This window comes from Furipterus horrens, unplaced genomic scaffold (genome assembly GCF_987537825.1).
Source record: "Furipterus horrens unplaced genomic scaffold, mFurHor1.1.pri manual_scaffold_6, whole genome shotgun sequence".
Classification (NCBI taxonomy): domain Eukaryota; kingdom Metazoa; phylum Chordata; class Mammalia; order Chiroptera; family Furipteridae; genus Furipterus; species Furipterus horrens.
In genome coordinates this window covers 168,660,030-168,669,964 of record NW_028327176.1, presented here as the reverse complement: position 1 = coordinate 168,669,964, position 9,935 = coordinate 168,660,030, and the positions used below count along the sequence as shown (strand labels likewise).

The following is a 9,935-nucleotide window of genomic DNA, read 5'->3' as shown; positions in this document are numbered from 1 at the left end:
GTGCAACTCTTTTTTTTCTTTCTTAACTTCCTTGGAGCAGAAAGCTACTCACGTTACCAGGGAAAAAAAAACAAAACAAAACAAAAGATGAACAAGAAGTAAACAACAATTTCTCCCAGAGGACAAAAAAAGAGAGAGAGAGAGAAACAAGAAGGATACCTAACAAGACACCTCTATTGTATGATAGTGACTTCTCTCCAAAGAGGAGCTGCAAACACTTCCCTGGGATCATCAGGTCAAACAACCTCATGACATCCAGCGAAGTCTAAAGAACAGATACTGATATCCTTGCGCCTTGAAACATTTTGGATAGTGGATCTCTCACGCCACAGAGCAGTGCTGCCAGTGAGTAACTTCCTCTCCAAACCCTGCAGCCTTGAGAAAGTGAATCGTGGCTTTACCTGAGATGGGCCCTCTGGGTGCCCACGACCCAGTCTGAGACTTGGCCCTAACTCCACAGAGCCTACCCCTACTCCCTCTGGACTCATCAGACAAGTGATCAGGTTGCTCACGCCTCTGCCAGTGTTCACCGAGAGGAGTTTTGACCACTTAGAGGAGCGTGCATCTGTGGTTCAGAAGAGCCGGGAACAGTATGTGTGGGTGAGTTGAATTTCCACGCTTATTGCTCCCAATTTATAGATGGACAACCATAGTTATCATGAAGCTGCCAGGGGCTTCTGACTATGCCAAATTAGCAATGGATGAGAACAGAACACAGGCCTTTAAATCAGCACTCTTTGCCTCTCACAACCGCTGTTTAATATTAAAGGCATAACAAAGTATAGCATTTCTGTGTATCAACTTTCCTAAAATAAATATTAAAATTTTAACAATGAAAAACCAGTAAGAAAACAAAATCAAATTAGTTTATAAATTCCCCCCTTTACTTATTTATTTAGTCATTTCCTACTTAACACAATTAAGCAAGAAACTGTTTTTGCAGACTAGAATAGTACCAATTCTTGACTAATTGTTTATACAAACTGTAAATGTATACTTTACTATTCTTGCACTTATTTGATCCTCATTAAAACTCTGTAGAGTTGATTATTATTCTTATTATCCTAATTTTATAGATGAACCTGTAGTTCAAAAAATATTTATTAAAAAGCAAACTTCTGATACAAACTAGTCAATATTTAAATACAGAACTTCTGACTCTAAATTACATTTCATTTTCTTTAATTATGTACCTATAACTCTAAGCATTTAAATAAATGTTTTTCTAAAAATAACTCATTACAAAACTTGTTATCAACCCGATGTGTTAGAAACATATTATAAAAGTGTAATTCTTGAGTAATTTTGAGAAAAATTTTATAAAAATGTATCAATTCTCCAAAAATCATTGGTTACACATATAAATACATTTTTCAATGTTTATATTTTGAATGATTTGATAAATCAGAGAAAGAATATTATACTTCAACATTTTAGACAGTCACTATTAATTCCTTAAACATTTCCTTTATACAATATTTTTATTTTTATATTTTGAAGAATGAGAAAACCTATTAGAATATTAGCTATTATAATTCAAACTGAATTAAATGAAGAAAAGAGATAAGGAGGGAGAGCGTAAGAGGGAGGAATCTAAGAATGATACTAGGGTTTTTTATTTTCTTAAATCATGATAATTTAAGTTGAGAAAATAAATAAAATACTGTGCTTTGTGGGTGCACAAAGCAGTTATATATAAAAGAATGACTTAAAATTAGCATTAGAAATAAATACTGTCCATAAATGAAATTTTAGGTTAAAAACAAAAGAAATACAACGCACATTATTACTGATAGAAAATACAGTTAAAATGCATAACAGTTCATTAGCAAGCATGGAATATTCCACAAATTACTTACTAAGGCAAGTTAAGCCCTATCAAGGCTTCTGCGATCCGCTTCTATATGAGATATTCCTTGTCACTGTATAGATTTTTTTGCCCTTCTGCTAAATGCACCATGACCTTTCTGGGCAAGGCTGAATGTAAGTTACTCTTATCAAATATCAGAACTGTCATAATTATGATTTTTAGAATCATCCAAATTAATTACAACTTCAAGTAGGGACATGGACTAAAATAGAAAGAGCTTCTGGTGACCTAAAACTACTCACAGCATGTCCCAGCGAGTACTTGGACGGGAGCACGTCTCAAGAAAGAAAAAAAAAAAAAAAAAAAAACCCACATAACCCTTTAGACCCAGCAGTCGGTTAAGGCTTTGGTAGAAATGTCAGCCCTAATTATGAAAAGACCTTTCAATTATTTATATGCAATTTTCCTCTAATTAGTGAGAACTGATTTTAATTTTTACCCCTTCCTTTCTCAAACAGAACAATATGGGATCAAGTTAAGAGGGCAGCCACTTCATTAAGAGAGAGAAAATGAGAGGAGAGACAGAGAGAAGAGAGTTGTTTTTTTTTGTCTTTTTTTTTTTTTGGTCTATTAGATCTCATGATTCTCAAAGAGATGGGGTGAATAAATGCCTATCAGTGTAGTGGTCTTTAAAGATTTTTGAGGAAATTTGCTAGGGGCTGTGCTGATGATATAAAATAATAAGAGATTTTCACAAATGTCTGACAAACAAATATAAAAATGATCAGAGTCTGGTGTCCCAAGTCACTAGTTCCTAGGTGGTACAAGGGAGAACCTTTGAATGCTGTGTTTCTTGTCAAATAACTATACCTAGGATTTTAAAAATACATTGACATAAATATATTAGAGTAAAAGTAATATCTTTAAGTTAGTTTTATCTTAAAACATTTTTAAAGGATTTTGAAATACTTGAATAGAATTGGCTCTGGAATAATTGTAACTACTAGCCAATCTCTAATACAAATCTAAAGTTGGGGCATGGTTTGGGAAAACTTTCACAAAAGTACTTCATGAAATTGACAATAGTAATATAATAAAAGTTCATTTTTCTGAAATTTTAATTTTATTGCTAGATTGGAGAATACCAACCTCCAAAGGAAAGAATGTTCTGGATCTAACTACATTACTTCTTTAATATAATTTTTTAAATGTTTTTATTTTATTTTTTAACTTTAGTTTTATTATTGACACTATTACAGACATCCCCATTTTACCCTTCCACAGCTTTGCCACCTCCACCTTGTCTCTGTATCCCTTTCCTCTGGCTATCACCACACTGTTGTGTGTGTCTGTATGTTATGTATATATGATTTTGGCTAATCCCTTTACCTTCTTTCATTTAGTCCCCCGTGTCCAACAGCTGTCAGATTGTTTCATGTATACATGTTTTTATTTTGTCCTTCAGTTTACTTTGTTCATTAGATTCCACATATAAGTGTGTTCTTAGATCATCAAACTTTGAGGAGAGATTTGGACTCATTTATACATTTAAAAGTAGAATTAAAAACCATATTACCTTTCAGGGCTTGACTCATTTATTTATTTGAAAATGTTAACTTGGAATTTGCACATGGGAAATTCCAGATGAGGTAGCAAGCATATGATATTACTGTAGAAGATTTTATACAAAGCTAACAATAACTGAAAAAGATTGACATAGAAAAATATTAATCATTCAGTTTTGATTCCATTTATCCTGACATTGTTATTTAAGACAAACTACCTAAACTTCCTTAAAGTCCAAAAGTTTTGTGTAAGAACCCAACAGTACCCTCAGTCTTCCACATGTGACTTTAATTCAAATAAGAAGCAGGTTCACACGAAAAGTAAAGGTAACTATCCCAAGAAACCCCCGTGAATTGCCTGTATCATTGAAAAAAAGTTAGGACAAAAACAAAACCCAGAGCACCCAAAACCCAAACCAAAACAGCCAGCCAAAATCAGAATTCACCTAGAATAAGTACAGTATTCCTTCTGTTCTAATAGGCTGGAACAAAGAATTCAGTTAATTCAGTTGTCTGGGTCAAAATGTAGGCCCACAGGACTAATGAGTACTCTATGTGCAGCTTTTGTAGGGAAGGATAATGAGTCCCTCTTCTTACTTTCCTGCATTTCTGACTGAGCCACTCTGGAGATCTATGAAAGCCCTGTAGGAGAGCTCAATCCTCAAATGGGGCAGAGAGGGGCTGGACTTGCAAAACTCATATCCCAAGGGATTCCTAGTGTTTTTCAGTACAACAGTCTCCAATGCCACCCGTAAGCTTGTGTAACTTCCTGAAGGACCACAGGTGCCAGCTGACTGTGAAGACCAAGCTATGCGTTAAGACCTCTCTTCTCTGAAGCTCCTGGAAGAGTGCCTGCAACCCTTCACCTGCCTTATGTCTCCTTTCTGCCACTTCTAGTTGAGAGATATTTTCTCCTCTGAAGGTGCCCACCAAATAATTCCTGACTCCTTGACCCCTGCCACATAAGTGAAATCAAGGGATCATAGTGTCATTCAGTACTAGAGTCTTGGACAACTATCATTTTACAAGAGGCTGTGAGAACGGTTTCCTTTTTACTAGTCTTCATGATGTATTCCAGATTTCTCCAACTTAAGTACATGCTATATGGCAAAAAAGAGGGAAGAATGTGGAAATGCAGAAAAAAGGAGAAGGCAGGATTTCTCTGCCAATTCTTAGGAGATGGACTACTAGGTGCCTAATACCAGTGAGAATAACTGAGGGGCAGGGTGGAAAGGGTAAAGCAATTTGGCCACTTCAGAGGCCCTGCGGTGCAGCTGAACAGGGCCCCACACTCAGAAGGCCTCACACTTGGTTTAATGTTCTTCTATCACCCTCTTGAAAGTCTTAATAATTTTATTTTTGAACTTGAGCTTTACAAGTGAAATCTAACGAGACAACTGAGCATTCGAGAGTGGAGATATGCTCAGGATATGTGTCCACTGTTTCTGGCCTGCCCGTGAGCAGAGAATTCTGGTGGACTTGGTGTGTGGGAGTTCATTGAGGCCCTGAGTACAAGTTGAGCCTGTTATGTCTACAATGGAGTGGGAACACTATGCCCAAAGAACCCCCTCATATCCTTTCTTTCTTCTGTTACTTTCCTAGATTAGTCAACCACGTAGGCTACAACTGATGACATAGAAGCAAAGGGAAAAATGACGTATCCTCTAGGCCCTTTTCCTTTTAGTCTTTCCTTATGCGTTATTAAGCCAGCGGTAGAGAGTGTTGGTAAAAATGTGTGCATATCGACAAATGTAATAAAGATATTTGTGTTTTGTGTAGCTGTTTTGTTGTTCTAGTAAGAATGAAATACATATGCATGTATGAGCTAAGAAAATATGAATTGTGTGATTTTGGTGAGGTCACATATGAGATAAATGCTCTTATATTTTCATTTAAAATGGGCTGCACCACATAAAGATGAATGGGAAAATGTGTGTTAACTGAAAAACTTAATTTTGATTTACTTAGAACATGAAAAGCAAATTTTAAAAATCATAGTAAGTTGAGAGAGGGGCCACAGAAATAAGGAAAAAAGCTTTATATAATTTTTATATTTTAAGTTCTTTAACAACACTTTTCCTTGACTTTTGAACAAGGACGCTGCATTTGCACTGGCCCCACAAATTATGTACCTGGCCCTGCCACTCTGTTAGGTCCAATTTTGAGTTTATTACTCAACCCTCTATTAAAGGACTATTTGGAAGATGTTTTCTACCTGTGGCTTGACAAATTAGCTCTAGGTATGGACTAAATGTGTCCTCCCTAGCTGGGGGAGCCAAAAGAGTGGTTCAACCCCTGAGAATAATTCTTTGAATTTATCATCTTTTCAACAATTTTAAAGGTAACATATTTGCATTATAGTTGTTAGGATGATGGGGAATAGTTGCTTGAGGACCCCCTGTGAAATAGTCAGTTGAAATATCAATGTTCAGAATATGAGCTATGTGGATATGGGGCTGGGCATCATTTCTGTCTGGGCATTTTCTGGAGTGCAGAGATGCGGCACCCAGCACATGATGGCCACCATGGAGTAAAGTCACTGAGGAAGACTGGAGAGAGAAATCCTGAGGTTTCCCTTGGTTGCACAATCTGTGGCAGATATAACTTTGAGAACAATGCCCTCTTAGCTATCCTCTAATTTTTTTCACTGATAGTAAAAATAAATAAAAAGCAGGTTAAAAAAAAAGAGAAAGTTTTGCATGTATGAATAATAATAAGGGGAAAAAACTATCCTCTCTTTCTAAATTTGGGACTTTTTGATTTGCTAAGGGCCAGGAGTGATCGGCAAATTGGGGACTTAGGCAGAATTGTTCTGCCTAATTGAAGAGAGGGGAGGGGGGAGGGGAGAAAAGCCAAGAGAGGAGGGAAAGGAAGGGAGGGGAGCAGGGGAGAAGGGATGGGAAACTGAGCTGCTATAGGAGGGAATGGGAAAAGGGAGACTTCCCCAGCAGGTTAGTAGCTAGACATTGTAGAAATGTCTAAATGTGATCTTCCAAATGGTTTTATAATAAAATTTTCTCCTTGCTTTCATCTTAAAATGAAATCTCCAGTTTCTTGCTAATGTTTTGATGGGAGTGGATTAGCATAAGTAAAGAAGGCTAAGGTTGGGGTAAACATTGGAATGGGGTGGCAGGGTGGGAGAAAGCTTCAAGAAAGGGGTTAGGGAATGATCAGTGTGAGTAATGCAGGTATTTTTTAAAAGATTGTCTTAAGCATTTAAGAAAATAGAAAAATTAGCTAATATCTCATTTAATATTCTCTGTCTTCCTGATAACTTTTGGCTCTTCAAGTTGACTTCTTTCTGGGCACAGACTCAATTTCCCTTATTTCTTGGTCCCTCTCCAAAGGAAACAACTAACTCAAGTGTCTCCAGTTTTACCATTTATCATTTTGTCCAGCAAATGGACTCCTTGGAGAGATGATAAAAGAGAGATGTGGATGGAGATATGTGACAAAGCCAGAGAACATTTCCATAAAAAGGGGAAAGATGCCTGTCTCCCTGGCTGCCCTCAGTGGCCTATTTCCTCCACTCTGAGTGTGGAAAACAGGGTTGTCCTCACACCTGACCCCAAGGATGCCAGTTCTGGGAGATTGTCACTACTCCAACTTAAGCTCTATGTAAGCAATATGTCACAGTTATTCTTTCAATATATTGACATTTTTCTCTTTAAAAAATTAGGTTAATGATATATTGCTGATATAAAATAGTTGCTGCTGCTTCTAAATTGCTAGCTTTAAGCTGTACTTTCCATCATTATTAATAAGTGAAAAATAAAAAGTTTTCTTGGGCTACCTCTGTGTTTTGCACCTCAGCATAGAGTGTTTGAGGTTTGAAAACATTATTTTCTGGACTGAGGAGCCAATAGTAGTCAGTCATCTCAAGGAGATGAATCACTTTGACTCTGAATGGAGATCATAGACACTCACAGTATCTGCCTTATGTTGATTCATGGTACAGCAGGGCCTTACCTGTCCCTGTGGCCCGAAGAAACCATTTGTGGTTTTGATCACATGTGATTCTCCTTTGCTTCCAGTTTCCCTTTGCTGGTCAATCCATCACACACAGACAAAGTCAGCCTTCTACAACACATATTATATTGTGTTATTCTCTGTTCAGAAACCTTCCAAGACTCCCCACTGGTTTCAGAAGAATCCCGACCCCATAGCATAGCAGTCAAAGCGTTTCACAATCAGAACTCAGTCTTCCTATCTGGTACCCTCTCCCTGACTCTCCTCTTGCCTGTCCATCCTTGACCCTTCCTTAAATATATGTTTAAGTTTCTAGTAGTTGTAGTTAGCTCTTACTCATGGGATCAGCAATATTTATTTACTAGTTTATCTAGTGTTGGATGTTAAGCCTTACCTTATTATTTTTGTGTTAATATAAGGAAAGAGGTTGGTTTGAATAATATCCATTCAGTCAAATCTTACCTAATTCTCATTTGAAACATTTGATTAAAATGCATATTTTTCAGGACTACCTTATATCAGAATCTTTGGAAATAAGACATAAGAATATGGATGTTAAGTGAGTTATTCATGTCTGTTAAATATACCATGTATTTGATGTTAAAGGCAACATTTGCCTTATTTATAATATTAATAATATGATCTTTTATCTCAATCATCTCTATGCCATTCAAAAATATCTTATCATTCTTACTGTACTGTGTATCTTGCATAGGGTATATATTACCCAGAATAGACATAGTTCTCCAGGGCTTATTACTGAGCAAACAAGGCAAGCTGAAACATACCTATAAATATTCCAAAAGATAAAGGAAATGTGCCAGAATGCTGAGGTTTTGCTGGGGTTCAGTGTCCAGAGCTGGAAATGCTTGATCTTGGAAGCCTTCAGGGAGATGGTCTGTTTTGAGGATAAAATGATTCCAACTTTTGGAAATTCACAAAAGCCAAATGTTGAAGATTCATGAACCCTGATCAAGTGAAGAGTTCATCTTAGTCTGTGATGGGAAAAGAGAAGGTACCCATAGAGAAGAAAGTGAGCCTTAATCATTACAAGGGTTAGAAGCACACAATTAAATTACTTTGATAGGCCATCCATCCAACAATCATTTATGAGATCTGAAATGAGCAGCACTATATTTCCAAGAAATATGAATTCATGCAGTGACAATAGTTAATGTTTACTTGATAATTATTTTTTAATAGCTATACATGCCTGTAACTCTTTTAGGCACAAGGAATTTGGCAGTGAAGAAAACAGACAAAACAAGGTCTTACCCTATAAGATAGACAGTAAACATTGAGGTGAACCTCCAGCGTCATTTCTACCTTTCCGTCACTGAGTAGCAGCAATACAGTGAGAGAAATTTTCTTTCTTTCAAGGGGTAGGCCAACCTGGCTAGAGGTTAACCCTATTATCTCTTGCTAATGCTTGCTTGAGGAAAGGCGCTTATTACAAAATTCTGGATAATGAGATAAAAGTGAATGTTTGCTGAAGGCTAATGAAGATACGGGTAACCAGTTTCCCTTTCTTATCAGATGAGAAGGAAGAAAAAACATGGCCTCAATTTTTTGACATGAGGAGATCTACCTTTGGATGAAACCAACACTGTCATTAGAGAAAAAGAGCTATTGAAAGAATCTGCTGATGCTACCATCCACAAGTCTTCACTATCTCTGTTTCTTTTTTCCTTAGGTAAACTAATTCTTTTTTGTTGTTGTTGTGTAAGCTTGAATAGTTTTACTTATAGTAAGATACATTGTAACTGATATAAATGCATAACAATTTTTACATCTAATTGGATCGTCAACAACCTTGTTCAGGATGAATATTTCCTGCTCATAAAATACCACAAACTACTTCTTGAGAGAAAGTATTTCCTATGATTGCAGAATAATTAGCAGGACTTCGTAATGTGAGACTATAAATTAGAGACCATTAGAGAAAGATACATGAGTCTTGGTGACTGGAATGATAGTGTAGTTATTGGTCAGAGCAATGATGCATCGAAAGTAACACTGGGATAAAGAACAATTACATGATGTTAGTGGAAAGTTCAAAGGCAGAACTAAAATGAATATTTGGGAGTTATTAGCACAGTGTACAAGGATAATAAATTAACCTTTGGAGGATCCCAGTGGAGGGTACAAGAACAAGAGGAAACAGTGAAACACAGAATAAAACATATGAGAAATATTGATTTATGTATAAGCAAAATCATATGCTAGATTCCTTGAAGATAAAAAAAATGTGAAGAAAGTGTATCAAAATGAAAAATGAACTAATTCATCATTACACTTTCAACTCTCACATTGAAGACGTAATGGTAAAATAGTTGAACCAGGCTTATCTGCCTATTCATTTGAACAAAGAAGTGCCTGGGAAAATGCCCCAAATTTTAGTAGAGCAGAGATTAGACCTTCATTTCTCTTGCCTTCCCATTACAATAAGTTTTCTGTTGTTTGGAGGGGAAGAGAACATGAAAGGATACTTCTTGGGTGCCTGTTTTGGGTAGACTCTACTAAAAACTTCACATGTAATTCTTGCTCCATCCTGTTGCATGGATCTCAGAATAAAGCTTCATTTAAAAAGG

The 9,935-nt window shown here is 36.5% G+C and overlaps 1 protein-coding gene across 1 annotated transcript in view; it reads left to right on the top strand.

The window, feature by feature from the left end:
- The first annotated feature begins 546 nt into the window (after positions 1-546).
- The window catches only part of LOC150007800 (uncharacterized), a 223,989-nt gene continuing 214,600 nt past the window's right edge, over positions 547-9,935 (top strand). Inside the window, exon 1 of the mRNA XM_090280661.1 lies at positions 547-600. The gene's annotated coding sequence lies outside the window, so the exon portion shown is untranslated. The remainder of the gene's footprint in view (positions 601-9,935) is intronic.